The sequence below is a fragment of the Phalacrocorax aristotelis genome, chromosome 7, assembly GCF_949628215.1.
Source record: "Phalacrocorax aristotelis chromosome 7, bGulAri2.1, whole genome shotgun sequence".
In the NCBI taxonomy this organism is placed as follows: domain Eukaryota; kingdom Metazoa; phylum Chordata; class Aves; order Suliformes; family Phalacrocoracidae; genus Phalacrocorax; species Phalacrocorax aristotelis.
Window position 1 is genome coordinate 30,643,120 of NC_134282.1, and position 16,265 is coordinate 30,659,384.

At 46.2% G+C, this 16,265-nt stretch overlaps 1 protein-coding gene across 2 annotated transcripts in view; it reads left to right on the forward strand.

Moving 5' to 3' along the window:
• Positions 1-16,265, forward strand: part of HDLBP (high density lipoprotein binding protein) — a 39,602-nt gene that overhangs the window by 287 nt on the left and 23,050 nt on the right. The window contains exon 1 of one of the 2 annotated variants that reach the window (XM_075099639.1): positions 13,182-13,291. The exons of the other annotated variant lie outside the window; for it this stretch is intronic. The gene's annotated coding sequence lies outside the window, so the exon portion shown is untranslated. Of the gene's footprint in view, positions 1-13,181; positions 13,292-16,265 lie in introns of those variants that run through there. 2 annotated transcript variants of the gene reach the window in all.

A 16,265-nucleotide genomic window follows, 5' to 3' on the forward strand; every position in this document is an offset into this window, starting at 1 on the left:
GAAGGTCTAGCGAGCGTCCGGCTCGGCTCTATGGTCTGGGCCTTCTCGGTTGGCGCCGGCGGTGGGCCGCTCCGGCAAGGGCTCCTGCCTCGCTTCGGGCTCCGCAGTTCGAGCCGGCCGCCTCCGAGCGATAGCGGGGGGATTCTACCTCTGTACTGAACCGCCCTCTGCTCCTGTAGCACGGCTTTATTGTAGGTTATTTATAGAACAGGGTGATCCAGCAATCAAACGGAACTGAAGAGGGTTAAGTGCGGGGAGTTTGTGATCCTTCGACCCAGCTTGGCTGTAGCTAAAGTGGTTTGACACATGATAAGTTGCACTTCCCATGCTGGCCTTCTCCAAAAGGCAGAAAGGGTTCCCAACTGGCAAGAGCAATTCCTTCCACTGAAAGACGAGATGCAAGAGAGTGGGTCGTGCTGGGAATGTTAGTAATAACAAGGGCGGCTCGCTTATAACTGATGAGATGAGCCAAGGTCCTTGAATTCACAGCTCTAGTTTAGGATTTGAATCCAAATTCGCAACTCTGTGGCTGGGAAGTGAAAAACAGAGATGTTCACACTCCCAAGGACTTTGAAGGAGTCAGTTCTTCTCCTATACTGTTGTGTAATGACAGAGAAAATTCTGCAGACTGATACGTGCTGTATTGCTTTATTGCATGTTTTCTGTTTAGTAAGGCAAGTGAAGCTGCTGCCTGATGATGTAGTCTCCATTTTTCCTACTGCTGCTATCCAAATGCTACACAATTCTTTTCAGTTAGAAGACAATTTAATACATAGTATAATGGCTTTTTTTTCCCCCCTCCCAAACTAGACTGAAAAGTGGTATTTCAGGTATCATTTCATAGGCAGGAAAGGAAGCAGTAATGTAATTTGTAGCTGTGTGTCTGCTAAAGCTCTCTTATCTCCAACCCTTTGCCTGTTTAGATTTAAGCTGTTAGAAGAAAAAGTCTTCCTGTTTGCATGTGGATTTTCATGCAGTGTGGCCCAAGTCGTAGACAGGGCCACCCACATACTCAAGCCACAAAAAAAAAATCAGCCTTTTCTTTCCAAAGAAGTCTACAGTAGTGTAGTTTTTCACAGATTGGAATGACAGGCACAGGAAAAGCTCTCACTAGATGTGGAGGTAACAATAGTGGAGGCCTGTATATGTAGAGTGGAAGAGGTGGTGTCGTCATATAGTCTAAGCTTTGCCACTGTGGCAAGATATAGTAAGCGTAGATTATTCTCAAAAGGCAGTTTTAAGTGGCTTCTAAGAAGCCGTTAAGAAAGATTGCTCCATGTTTGTCCTCTATTAGTTGTTCCAGTGGTTCACTCCTGATAGCGTGACACACACTCCTGTCTCTTCCTTCATTACAAGTTAAGCTGATTTCTTGTTGTCTCTTAGAAGAGAGCTCTGTAACCTTGGTTTTCATAGCTGTTATCAGTGTGGAGAACCATCCCAGACAAGCCAGCCTGTGCAGTTCATGCCTTTTCAAAGAGAATTGGGATGTTTTATCAGTTACAGTATTTCAGCTGATACCACCTTTCCCTAAACATACTCTTCCCTTCACATATAGAAGCACGTTAAGCTGGTACAAATGCATTTAGGATTGTGCTACTGTGAGAATTTAGGTAATTCACCCAGGTCACTACCAGTGAGATGGTTAGAATAGTCAGCAGTGGTTCAAACTGAATGCGGGTGCGCGGTTGAAAAAGTTCATTCGTCATGACTGGGAGGGTGTCTGACAACTTGAGCTGTGTGTTTCTGTAGAATACCAGGTTTATGTGAAAATGTTTTTTCCCCTTTAAAAAAAAAGTCACTCAGCAACGGTTCAACTTTGTTTTGTGTTCAAGAATTCTACAGAAGGAAATCCTTGGGCCTATACTGTGCAAAGCTTATAAAATGAATGTTAAAGCAAAGCAGCAACACTCTGGCAAGTATCCTTATGGGTTTTTTGAAGCTGGAAAGTCTGGAAACTGCCTTCACACTTTCCTTGCCTCCAGAAAGAGAGAAGCTACAGATCAGTTGGTCTCATTCTTAGCAGGAGTAGGCACCCAAGCATAGCCTGGCAAGACACTGTAACCAAAAGTACTAGACTTTTAGCACCTGGTAGATCAAGCCCAATAATAGCCTCCTCTGTGTAGGATTACTCTTATGGAAATGCTGTTAGAAGCTTGACAAAGACATGCACCCCTGAAGAAGTTGCAACAGGGGTTTTTAAAGTGGGCTGAGAAAGGCATGTTCGCCCAGGATGTAACGAGTTTAACTTGTTCAAGAGCACATCACTGAGGGCCCAAAGCCTGTAAAACTTTTGCAACGTAGGCCTGTGCAAGAATTAAGTAGGTGTTAGTTGTATTAAAATATTAAAACAGATAAAGAGGTAGGAGAGTAAAACCCAACTGCAGGATTAGGCCTCTGTTCCTCTTCCTAATTACCCTAACCTTGAAAGAAGAGAACATTAGGTTGTACTGTGTAGTGTGGTGGGGTTTGCTGGTGGTTTTTTGTTTGCTGCTTGTTTTTTTTCTGGGGCTTTGGCCTAGAAGCTATTCCAGCAGAGTCTGTGTTACCGGGAGGCTGTGGTATTTATTGTGGGCTGTGAGACTGCATTTGGAGTGGAAGGGAGGGTCCTGGTCAGTGGGGCCTGTTGGGGGAGGGATTGCCAGGGAGCTCAAGAGGCACCTAGAGCTAGTCTCTGGATCTCGGGTGCACATGCTGGGCTGGTAATTAGGGCAAGAGTCTAGTGTCTCGAGTTCAGGGCTTGTTTCAAGTGCTCTTTTCGTTTTAGAAATTCCTAGTTTTAGAAGAACAATTTTGGATTACAAGTTTATCTGGGTGTGAAATTATACCTGGGAGAATTCAGCATGTGGCATTATATTTAGTGGTCCTTTAGATTTAAAAGAAAGACTGTTTATGACCTGAAAATGTGCTGTTAAAATGTTATGATTTACATTACCATCTTACATGGGAAAGTCCTGCATGCCTAATAATTCTAGTGACCTTTTTCCCCATCTTTCTTCCATGAACTCCTGTTGCCCACAGCTCTCATGGTGTGACTTCAGTGGAAGAGGATCAGGGAGTCAGGTTGAAGAAAAATGTGTCAATAAACACAAGCAGGAGAAGTTCTAGCCAAAGCAGGGGGGAAAGCTTCTTTATTTAGAATGTTATGTGTGTAGAAGACTTTAGGTTGCTGGAAGATTTATGTGTTTACGGTTTTAATTCTAACAAGAAAAGGCAGTCAGGCTGTGGAGAGTGTTCTGGGTGTATTTTGTTTCACAAGAAACTTACGTGTGTTAAAGCCAAAGTTGTTCTTTTTACCATCATTTAGGTGATGTGATGGTGTTTCTGCTTACAGAAGCTCTGGTATTTTCCTAAGAGTCTGACAGAAATATGAGCATCCTTTCTAGCAGCTACTATGTAATACAGATACTTTTCTTTGAACTTGCTAGTTGATGTCACTTGCCTCTCACAACTGGTTCAATTTTGTGGAATCTTGCATCTGGTAGATCTTTCAAGCTTTGAAGATACCTACTAATATGTTGCAAATTACTACCAGATATATTGGCATGTAAGTAACTTAGGTACATTTAAGCCTCGCAGTCCTAATTTCTTGACTTCAGCTGATTCAAAAAAACCCATTTGATTTAATCTCGGTGTACTGTAACTTTGTTTTGTGTCTGTGCGTTCCTGTGTTTTGGGGAGGGCTAATAGGTAGCTTCTGCAAAAAAGGCAGGGGGTGTGCATTTAAGTTTGTGTTCATATATAAGAAAGGCAACTGGATTTCTGCTTATTGCTCTAAATAAAGCAAAATGGTAGTGGTGCCTGCCTGTACTGAGTACATGTACCTGTATGTGAGTGAGGGGGAAAGGGGGAGAAGAACTCAACATTACCCTTCTGGTCCTAGCAATGCTCTCTCTCACTGCGGTGCAGTCTCTCTAATCACGTTCTTTGTGATTGTTGGACTTGGGAAGAAACCCCTAGCTCTGGCAGGAGTGCTGCATAGCCCCAGTGTGGGGGTGGGCTCGGCTCCTGAGCGGAGCGCAAGGGCAGGTCGGTGGAGCACGGCTGTCTTGGTCCAGTGGCCATATGGGTGTGGAGGGCTGACCTTGGCCACAGCTGCCTGTACTGCTGGAGGTGGCTGTGTTGCTGAGGCAGCACAGAAGCATGTCACTCTTTTATGAAGAGCAGGGGTTGAGGCAAGGAGCTGTGTCCAGCTAGAGTCACAAAAGAGGTGCTTGCAAAGCAGCTGGCAGAAAAAAACAGGGAGAAAGCTGAGAAAAAAGATGGACTACAAAATGCTCGGTTAGAGGAAATCATAACGAGTTTAACTTCAGTGGTAAAACAGCACTGGAAGAGTGGAAGGGATTGGTTCAGTAGCTGTAAGACACAAAGAGATTATGATTCACAGGAGAAGTTTTGCCTTTGAGAGGATTGAATAGCACAGTAATATTCATGCGACCTCCCTTAAACGATGCTGTTTAATTATAAAGTAAAGTGGATTTACTTGATGACGTAAAATGGAAGTAGTACCAGATTCTCTTACACTCGGCAGCACAGTGTACAGAACTGTTTTCCAGCAAGAGTTTTGTTGTCTTTTCTATAGATTTTTCACTGATGAGAAAGAACCATTTGGGAATGGAACAGATAGATTTGTTTTGCATTAGTGGAAGAAAAGAAAACAAACACCCGAACAGAGAAATCCAAAACCAACAAACAAAATTCCACAGGTGGCTTGCATGTAAGTGTATGTCACAAATCGGGGTGATTCTGGTAAAAGCATCCACACATATAACTGGTGTGTACACATACCTTTTACCTGCACAGGAGATATCTGTGACTGAAAATTTCTGGAAGCGATTGCTGATACCATGACAGTTGATACTCGTGTGCTGTAGTAGTCTGATATCCTAGCAACTAACTAACTGGGTTTTAAGGAAGAAAGACTATTCCTACTTAGTTTGGAGGTGGCAGGACCCAGCCTTGCCCCTGTGTTATTAAGCTAATCATTGCTTGTTGGGGGTCTCTGTTGAAGCCCATAAAACTGCTGCCTGGCCTATACGTATCAGCACTCTGGTTTTGAAGGAAGGTTACTGGTCTCATATCTCACAGTAAATATCACGAGGCAGGTATGGCTAGCTTTCATAAAGCTAACCTCTGACGTATTTTTCATCAGGGATTGGATAACTGGAATAACTTTCTTGCATCATTCAAATGTCAGGCTTGGTTTAGAGTATTGGCACATAGCATGGGGCATCGCTCCCCTGTCCCTTTTCCCCTGCCCCTGCTAGTTGTGGTTGACTGTATTTCAAAGGTTTTGCTGTGGGTTGTCTGAAAAAATGGTAAAGACATTTTTTTTCTGTTAAAGGAACACTGAACACCTAGACATCCATTGCTCAGCTGAGGCGGTACCACCTGCAATAGTACCACTTGCTGGTTCTTTTCACGTTGTTTCTGGTACTGTGTTTTTGTCTATCCCCGTGTTTCTGGCACTGAGAATTAAACTAGGTATTTCACAAAATAAGCTGGATATTTGCCAAAGATGAGTGACAAACAAAGCCTAGGCCAGGTTGTGAGGCAGGAACATGGATGTTGGGTGTGGGATGGATACATGGGTTGAGTTAGGAAAAAGGAAGAGAGTAAAGGACAGAGTTGATGCAAGGAAAATTTCCCCACTGGAATGCACAGAGGCAAAGCCAGAGAAAGCCTCAGTGGGGCAAGAGGCCAGGAGCCATCGAAATGGATTTGTTGCTGCCTGCCCCAGCAACCTTGGGTGAGGAGTTGGGGGTGTTTGTGTCTCTCCAGTGGGCACTGGAGTCTGTGTGGGCTGTCTGACCTCCCCTGCCCTTCCCAGAGAGGGGAGCAGCGCTCTGCTCTTTGCGAACCAGGCCCCAACTGTTTCCATTGCACAGTACAAAGTAAGCTTGCCATTATCTCTGTTCAAGTGATAAAGCTGAATGTAAACCTGTGTTGGAGCAGTGGAAAGGAAAGCAGAGAAGAACAACTCACAGAGCAGGCAGAGTGAGAGTACGGATGGCAGTATGTTATGGTTGGCCTGTTATTGCATATGCTTTTGTTTTCAAAATGAATACTTCAGCAGTTGGTATAGCCTGCTGGGATTTAGGCACCTGGTTTTACAAGGACTCTTGAAATCTCTGGAGATTAGCAAGCTGTAGATATGTTACTTGCTTAAAAGTAGAGTTTAACTAGCATTGAGAAAACTTTAAAGTTCTACATCTTCTCTTATAAATAGTTTCATGAAATTGAAATACTGAATTGATGGCTCTGTTGGTTGTGGCTAAAAATGAGAGCAAGCAGTGAGTACTGAGGCAGTTTAGAAGTTCTTGGAAATTTAGGAAATGTTAGCCCCTCTATTTTATTTGAAAACTCATCTTGTTCAGGGCACTATTCTGTTAATCCAAAAGACAATAAAAATGTGTGGTTGGAAGACTGTACAGCATGAGGTATCAAAGCAAAACACTTGTACCTAAAATGGCACATGTACCCTTCTAGTTCAGTCCAAAGACGAGCGGGGTGGGACTGGAAATGATTCAGTTATGAAAAGAGGTTTTAAGCATAAAATAGTATTATTTGTTACAATTAGTGGAACTAGTTCTACTGAGTTCTCGCTATCTCTCTCTGCCTCTTCTTTCATAGCAGGCTTAGAGTGGCCTTGCAGATTTGGAAGAGAAGACCGTCTGGTTTTTTCACTGTCAGTTTAGATCACCGTGATGTAATTCTGTCTAACACATGAAGAGCCTTTTGCTTGGCCTAGTAGAGATTAGGAATTAGTGCTCATCTGTGGATATGTTGAGCCCCTGTTGCATGTGCTATGAATAGGACAAAGGGAGGGCTGTGCTTAAATAGCAAAGGTCCTACCATTGCTTTTAAAAAGTGGCCACTGGAATCAGATATTTACTTTAATGCCTTTTTAGAGGAATTGTTGCCAAACTGAATTTTTTTTTTTCCAATTTTAATTGTCCCTTCCTTCTTGAAACAAATCACTAGCTCCGCTGCAAGTTTAATTATTTTATTCTTTTGAGGTTTTTGTTTTTCACAGTAATGCTAACTTTTCTGGGTTATATTTTCAAACTGCTTATTGTAACTGAAAGTTAGAAATAAAGAAAAAAATCTACAAAATAGTGTCTCATGAAGCCATGTGACTTGGGGAACGGGAACTTAGAGAAAAACCTACCAGAGTACGTATAAAGTTTATAAAAATGGAGCTCCAGCATTCTCTTAAGTCTTTGTTATCCAATAAACTTTAGTAACTGAGGAATCTTTAAAACCTTTCAAGGAGCCTTAAGCAGCCTTGCTTAGGTGTTTCTGTACAATACCTAGAATCAAAGAAGTAGCTAAGCAAGATTTAAAAAAAAAAAAAAGGCAAAAACCCAAACGAAACAGACAAAACTAAATGTCTATTTACAGTTTCCATGTTCAAGTTGTAAATTGTCCCCCTGCCCCCAGAAAATATAATTTGAGAAGTCTCATTTAGTTTACCACTTTTCTTTTTTTTTTCATTTGCTGTATCTATTTACTTAATCAAGTCTTTGTGAAAAAAAGTGTTTGTTGTCTTTATGAACTGCCATAAGCAGGCTGTTCTGCCTTGCAGAGCATCAGCCTAAGAGTATATGTAGGAGGGTCTTAGGGAGCATGGTGACATGTTCAAGCTAAGGGACATAGTCAGCTTTGATTTTTCTAAATGTATGACAGTTAATGTGAAAAAGGGTAAGTTTAGGGCTTGCAAGTCCCTTGCCTTTCCAAGATAGGTGATATGTAGTGCATGAGAGCTGCTGGCAGCATCGGGGGGGGGGGAGAAAAAATTGCCATGTGTTCATTTCACATTGCAATTGCTGAGAGGGAGAGGGAGTGAGACACTGTAAAGATAAACAGAAGAGCTCCAAACCAGTAGCCAAAGGAGGGTGAAGTAAAATTTTCCTTTTGAGGAACAGAAAGGGAATCGTGTGTGCTTTGTTCTGCAGTATCTCTGCAATCCTCACTTCTTGGGTAACTGTGATATTTAACTGCAAGTATCCAAGCAGGCTTTGGGAAGTTGCTCTCAGCTAATTATTTGTGGAAGATTTTTTTCTTCTTCAGTGCAGGTTGAACAGTGCTGCAGCACCACTCTGAAAGCACCAGTGTATGATGAGCATGCAGCATGGTGGCAATTTAAAAAGCAAGTTCAGATTAGCATAAAGAGCCAAAATTGACATTAAAGGTTCTGACTGCAAGCAGGAAAGCTTTTTCACTGTTAGGATAGTAAGGTATTGGAATAGGTTGCCCAGAAAGTTGGTGTGGCTTTGCAGGTTTTCAAGACATGACTGAAGAAAGCTCTGAATGCCCTGGTCTCACCCTGCTTTGAGCAGGAGGTTGGACTAGAGATGCCAGAAACTTGGACCTCCAGCCTGTTGTCAGATATCCTGTATTTCTGTGATTTCTTTCACTTCTTCTACTCTGTGCTATTGCCACTTTCCAGGCAATATATCAGGAGTCTGTTTTCTTAATCTCTTCCCATTATTGAGTCAAGTTAGTGTTTTGCTTTATTGGGAAACAACACAGGAAGATACTTCATTTCACTTTGAGCCTCATGTTTAAAAAGTATTCCTCTTCAAAGGCTCCCAAGGCCAAGAACATGAAATTTGCTTCTACTTTGACAGCCTTTTCAATTCCTAAATTTGCCTACAATCAGCTCCAAAATACAGATGGGTTATTCTTGGTCTGAATTTATTACTTCTGTTTTCATCTCATTCCATTTTATCTCGGTTATTTGAAATCCTAACTTCTCCTGAAAGCCAAGTTTGTGTTAAATAATCAGATTTCTCTCCCAGTGGAAGTGGAAGGATGGACTCTGACCTGTTCTCTGTGACTTCCTTTTGCTTTGCTTTTGCATTGATTTTATTAAACTGTCCATTGACTTTCTTCCTCATTTCTGAAATTGCATTTGTTTTGTCATAGCACCTGGCATCCGAGGATCACAGTGTTCTGAACAACCTGAGATGAAATAATGAGTCCTCAGAGTAAACGAAGATCGCCCTGTGTGTGCAGCCAGGGCAACTGAAAGATTTTCACCAGTCAATTCACCAGATCAGTAGCAAAACTAAGAGTAGAGCTCAAGCCTCTTGACTGGTTTGTCTACATTAACCAGTAAATCTAGTTTTCTCACAGTGTCCCTCTGTAAACCATACATATCTGCCCCTTAACTAGCAGCTTTTCCTCTCTGTAGTCAGAAGGCTTGAAGCTACTTGTTCATGTTAGAACTCTGTCCACCCCAGTAAGTTGCTCCTGTTCTTCCTTTGCTTTCCCCTATACAGAGCATCCTGTGATAGACTAGGAAGGGCAGTGCATATATTGTTTGCAGCTGACAGTTGCATAATTTTATTGTCAGGGTGCTCAGAAAATAAAAAGTCTTTTAAAAAACCATTTGGCCTGAGAGGTCTGCTGAGGTTAGTCACCTGCCTTCAATGTCTGGTCAGCTCCTCTGCTTGTGCAAGAAAATTGCCCTTGATAAACAGCGTAGATCTACCAGGGAAAAGGCAAGTGGTGTTGCACTCCCCTGAGACCCCTTATGTATACCACCTAGGTCTCGTGTGAGACAAACACATGCAGTCACTCATTTTCATTCTGTCTCCCTCTCTTCTTCACAATGTGACTAAATGGTTGGAGTTGGGATTAGTGTATAGGCTCAGGAGAACTTTTCTCTTTCTACCAGCAGTTCTCTACTTGGGGATTTACAGTGGGCCTCTGAAGATGGCAGCCATGCATTAAGTACAGCCAAGGGGGCAGAATTTAGCCTACAGAATAATTTCTTTCTAGTACTGATGTGTGAATGGGGAAGAGAGGTGCCAGACTTGCATGTCCCTGGAAGTTTCCTTCTTCATGTCAAATAAAGAAAATCTGGTCTCAAAGTCACGGAGACAAAAGCAACGTGACTCACATTCAGTCATTTTTTTTATGATGAAACTTCTTTCATTCTCTTAGCAGAAGGGTCTATATAACTTGACCCTTAATTTCAATTTACTTGTAGGAATAAAAACATTATATTGGAAGATCCCATGGCAAGCCATAGCAACAGCTTTAGAGCCAAGAGGGGTATCTTGCTTGCTTTGGCTGAGAACCCAAGTACTCTCTGGCATACAAGTGCCCAGTGTCCTGAATCCTCTTCCACTTTTTTTTCTAGTATGATCCAAAGTATTCACGCACCCCTTTTCTCCTCATGCCACTGGTAAGGGATGTGCTCAAATGGATGCTTTCAGGGGCAGTTCTTTTGTGGTATTCTCTGACTTCAGCCTGTGGGGTAGCACCCAAAGTACAAAAAGGGTGCTTATTTGTACAGTTTTAGAAATCTGGAGTTATATTTAACAGGAAATAGTCACAGCATACACTCTTTGGAGCATACTTGGGTTGCTTTCCAAATAAGGCTTGCAGTTTCTGGCAGGAAAAATAGGGATCTCTTGTAAGAACAGGCTAGAAGAAATCCTTTGCAAAATCCTAGCTCAGCTGAGGGTGGATGTGCCAGGAAAGACCAACCTTTTTGTGGTCTTTGCTCCACTGGTATAAAGGAGCTGAAAGTTTCCTCTCCCTTCCTCAAGAGTTCTGGGGTGGTGTGATTATGGAAAGCTTCTTAACTCCTCAACCTTTGCTTTCACACTGGTGAACATGTGTTCTGAAACACCAAACCTGTTCAGTGTTAGTTTTATGTCTGCGTGCATTTCAGATTTTTGCTGGTCCCATTTCTGTGTTGTCCCTCAGACTGGAGATATGAACTACCAATTTGCGCAGGAAACTTCTGTACTTAATGTGGGAGGACAGGTGAGCTCTCCCCCCAACTACCCTCTTCTCCCAGGAGAACAGCCTGTGACTGGTTTCCTTCAGCAGAAATCGTTATTTGAGGGTGGCACACAGTGGATGTGCTAGGCCTTCCAGTAACTTCTGGGCCTGGCAGGCTTCCCTCTCACTGCTTGCAGTTGCAAATAAAGGAAGAGCTACAGAAATGTGTGGGGAAGATTCCCTCTTAAACAGTCGTGGAGAGGAAGCTGTGCTAAAAGCCAGAAATCCATAATGTCCTAGCAGTCCCAGTGGCTGCAGCAACACTACCTAGACAGAGCAGGAGAGGGGTGTACAGTTGTCCCATAAGCACGAGGTGGCACGTCCCCACCGAGGGCCCCTGCTGAACTGGACAATGAGATGGAGTTGAGGGAGGAGGGTGTTGGTGTTTCAGTATGATGCTGTAGGCTAGGGGTTGTGATGCTCCTCTGCTCCCCTAGCACGGGGGATTGCAGTACTTGCCCATGTCAGAGTTAATTGGATGCAGCGAAGTTAGAGCTTTGAAAGAGGCTGCTTGCTTTACACTGGGGAGATGAACACAAGGGAGCGAAAGCACCCGAAAAGCATTGTGCACCTTGAGCAAGGTTCAGAGTGCTAGGCTCCAAGTCCCAAATTCCAATCCCCTGCACTCCCAGCTGCTGCCTGGAAGCAGAAGTTTCCAAAGTCTGGAGGTGCTGTGGTTTGCCTGGGTCCCCAAAGCTCTGCTTTTGCACGAGCCACCTTTGCCTCAGTAGGTGCCAGCCTGCTCACGAGTGTCTTACAGGGTGCTGCTGGCATCTACAGCTGAGACTTTTTTTTTCAGAGGAGCCTGAGCCAGCTCTTGGAGCATATATATGACGTGGCAGCAGTGGTTGCTGCCTTTCTGTGTGGCAGCCCCGTGCTTGGAGCGGTATCCCTGCACCCTTGCAGAGACAGACAGACTTTTTGATGAGAGGCCGGGGTGGGGGGAGATGGATCATCTTGGTGCCTGGGCAGGGCGTCAACTCTTGACGACTGTTCTCCTCCTCCCTTTAACATACTTCCTGACTTCACCCACGAGTGTATTTTTATTTACAGTGATAAATTGTTTGTGTGAAAGTTCAAGTGTTTTAATGATGTATTCTCTGCCACAGGATGGAAAGATGAAAACTGGAGAAATCTCCTACTCTTGTTCAATACTAATAAGTAATCATAATTTAAGGCTAAATACCATCCATGTTGCTGTAAATACATCTCATGAATATCTCTAAAAATGACTGCATGTAATCAAAAGCAGTTATTGCAAAGACCTCACATTTCTGCGGTCAGAGCTCCACAAAGCAGGTTCGTGCGTTTGGTTTGCCAGGGTCTGGGAGAGAGCACGGTGTGAATGAGAAAACCAGTCACTGAACGCAAGTTATGAATGATGAGGAAAATGAATCCTGTGTAGGAAAATGGGCAGAGACTGAGCTAATGTAGAAATCAGTTCAAATTCCATGTATTTTTACACTGATGTGACTTTTTTTTTCCTTGGTTCCCTGAGGGTGCAGGGCTAATAATTAAAAACATCTATATTGCACAAACTTTAATAAACATCCTCTCTGCAGGAAAGGAGGGTATTGTGCTTGCTGGCTTGCCTTTCCCCTCCTTCACTCTTCCTCATTTTCAAATTAGAGATTGGAATAAGGAGAGGGGCTCTCTTTGGGGGGGGGGCAATTATTTTTTTAATTTATTTTTTAATCTTGCTCTTACCTTACCCCTTCTGTCTGCAACCTGAGCACCAGGTTGCTGCTGCTTTGACGTAAGATGTGGAGGAACAACCAGCCTTCTGGGGCTGGAGCCTCAGCATCCCTCTCCACTGGTGGGACAGGGCAAAAGCCCCAGGGTTTGCTGCTCTCCAGCCCCAGCCGCGGTTTTAAGACTGATCGGAGCCCTCATAAACTGCTCCAGCTCAGTAACCCTGCGCGAAACCAGCCTCAGCCAAACCAAGTCGGTATTTCTTAGCTCTGGGGAGCTGAGCTGAGTCCCGGGAGCGCTGAGAGGCCCGGGCCGGCGCCGGAGCCAGCCAGCTGTGCGGGCTCGGTTCTGCGGCACCTCTGCCCCCCGCGTTCCTCCGGCAGCCGCCGGGCCACGAGCCGGGAGGCTCTTCCCGTACCTGAACCCGTTGTTTGAGGAAAGCGTCCGGGGGCTCTCCCGCGGGTGGCAGCCAGGACCGGGAATCGGGTGGCGGCTCGGCCCTCCCCCCGGGGCGTGCAGCGCGGGTGGAAGCGCGGCTCTTCTCCCTCACCGTGAGGAACCGCGGGGTGGGTCGGGACAGGCGGGGGGGGGGGAGGGGGGCGGCGCGCGCCCCCGCGGTGCGGGACACGCGTGGCGGGCCGGCCCCGCCGGGAAGGGGAAGGAAGGGGCATGTCCCGCTGACGTGCGGGCCGGGGATTGGCAGCGGCCCGGACTATATAGGCGGCGGGGCGGGCGCCGCGCCGCTCTCCCAGGAACGCTCCGGTTCTCCAGCTGGGCGAGCGAGCGGGCACCGGCCGGAGTGAGTCACGGAGGACGCGGGGGGGGCGGCCCCGTCAACGTGGAGGCTGGTGGGATGGGGGCGGCACGGCACGGTCGGGGCTTCCTCGCGCCAGGACCTCGACGTAGTGGCGCCGCCGCTGGGAAACACCGGGCCGGGCAAAGTCCGGCGGGGGGCGGTGGGAGGGAGGGTCCGGCGGCGGCTGTCCAGTAGCGCCGGGCCGGGACGGTGGGAAGGTGCTACCGCCGAGCAGGGCCGGGGAGGGTGGGGGGGACGGTGTCCCCGCCGCCGCTGCCGCCTCTCCCTCCTGCTCGGCCCCGCTGGGGGGTCGCGGGTGACAGCGGGGCCTGGTCGGGCCCTTTAAGGGCGCCGCCCCGCCCCGCCGCCCCGCCCCCGGTGCCGGCAGTGCTGAGGTGGCGCTGGCGGCGCCGCCCGCCCCGGCCTGGCCGGGCACGGCTCGGGGGAGAAGCGGAGGGGCCGCCCCCGCTGCCCGTGCCGTCGTCCCGCAGGGAGGCGGCGGGTCGCGGCGTTAGTGGAAGAGTAAATGTAGAGGGTATTATGTCTGGTCTTATATATATATAGGTGTTATGTCTGGCCGTGGCTATAGCACCGGTTGTATTGCGCTCTGGGATGTACTACTTCAAGAATCAGTGCGAAGCAAAAGGCTCTGTCCTGCCACACCGCAGCTATCCGTGTGCGCCTCCCCTCCAAAAATCAAGGGGTCTTCAATGTCTGGGAGAGCCAGTCGGTTCTCAGAAAGCAAGTATTTCCATGTATAACCACTCATCTACGAAGCAATCACCTTGCCCTGCACAGATATCTGACAGAGGACAGTAGCTGCCCCAACCAGCCCAGCCGTGTTGCTGTCTGCAATCCTAGCTGCATCGGATTTTAGTTACCCTGATTAACAAAATGCTAATATTTTTATTAACTATAGTTTTAAATAACATGTAACTGATACTTCTGCCCCCAAGTTCTGATTGTATTGGCAGTGCAACTCATTACTTTGCTTTTGTTTCTCTTCGTACAAATGTTTCCGGTGTGGTTAGGTCTGGCCCTTGCTGGAGGTTATTTTTAGGTTTATTTCATTCTCTTTAAGTGCGCTCTAGACTTCTGAAACTTCTTCTGGCGCACAAAGCCAGCGCTACAGATGGTGTATAAACTAGGCAGTTTAAAACCTGTTGACCCAGTCAGCCATGCACTAGTGTGGTGTAGCTGTAACCTTAGTTTCAAAACCTGAGGTGGGAAGTCAAGGAGGTTGTAGGCTCCAAATGCGACGCCTGAGCTGCTGGTTTTGACGTTACATTCAAAATACCATCCTGATGGCCACCTCCAGTTTTGGCCAGAGATGAATCCCTGAGGCCTGCGATATACCAGATGTTTGGGGTTACTAGAGACGAAGAGCATTTGTTCTTCACTTGCTGTATGGGTGACGAGGCAGAAATTCATTTGGATAAATGTTGCCCTTAGATTTCTCTTTGAATGTCTAGCTGTGCTCTGGGGTGGAAGCTGCAAGGAAGATCTCTGCAGCTGGTGTGGACAGAGAGAAACCAGCAGCTGTGCCTTGAGGTTGTGGTTCTCAGGCAGGCACTATATCGGGTGTCACTTGCTGACTTCTCCTCCTTACCCTCCTCCTCTAAGGAGCAGAGCACACGCAAGATGAACCATGTGGTGCTTTCCTGAAAACTGAGATAAAGCGCATCCGTGCCGTAAGCAAGGCTCTAGTCAGACCTTGGCAACTGCTTGTGATGTCTAGGATGCTTCTCGCTCCTGCCCTCATTCCTGTTTGCAGCTTGCTGTGAGGTGGTGGCACACTCGACAGCGACCCAATGGGCCAGAGGGGCTGATGGCTGAGTCAGCAGGCCTTGCCAAAGTAGTCTGGGACAGGTGCCGTGCCATTAACACACTTTCCTTGGTTCTGCAGCAGCTCAAGCTGCGCAGTTGTGTACCATGGACGTGTAACCACATGTTACACCATGGCATAACCGTGGGCAACAAGAGAACTCAGGTATTACTCTGAGATCAGGTTACCAGCCACCCTTTTGTGTATACCAGCTACCCTTTTGTGTATACCAGCTGTGCAGAGCCCCCACATGCTGCAACAGCTGTGCTTCAGATGACATGGCTGGCTGGCTGTCCTGGTAGCTGCCACCTCCTAGTAGCGGATTGTTACAGGATTAATTGCAACATTAGCTCTATTGCTTTGATGGCGCAGGTGGTGTTGCCTTGTGCCTGATAAGAGAGAGGTGTGTTGAAGTAGGGGAAAATACTATAGCCTTCACTGAGGTGCAGATCAGGCTTGTATGGCCTGGTTGCATTCTGCTCTTCTTGTTCTTTCCTCCTTTCCTTCTGCCCCTGTTGCATTCCCTTACTGTGTCACAACGTAAGTGAGATGTGAGGCACCACATCAGCAATGCTGTGGTTTTGGGAGTCTTTTCTGGCACACTGGGAGTTCAGAAATGGCAACTGTCAGTTTACCGAAAAGTGTTCAATTTTGCTGTTCAGAAGAAGGGTTGTTCAGAACACTGCAGGGTTTGCGTGGGAGAGGCACTGGGTTTTAGGAGAGCGCAAGCCCTGAAAGAGCACATATAACCATATATAACCACTGGGGGGGGACTCCAGGTGTGGGGAACTGTTGTGTGTCTGGCATAACGTGTACTGTACTGGCTTTTATATTTTCAGTTATATTCCTATACACCGTTTCAGTAAATTTACAGATCCAGATACAGGAGATGTAAAGCTTCCACCAACAGTGTGTATTTTTTCCTGATTCCATCTTGTGTACAAGTTTAAAATAGTCCACGTAAAACAGCATGGGTTTTGTTCTTCCAACTTGCAGACATAATCCTGAAGACAGAGTTTGGTGCCTGGTGCACGATCTTATTACAATAAAAAATGAAGAGGTGGACTGTCCAGCAGTTGTGTGTGGATAGCCCTGAGTGTTTGCCTTAGTTTGTGAGGACGTCTGTGTTGATTCACCCAAGCTCCACTAAAC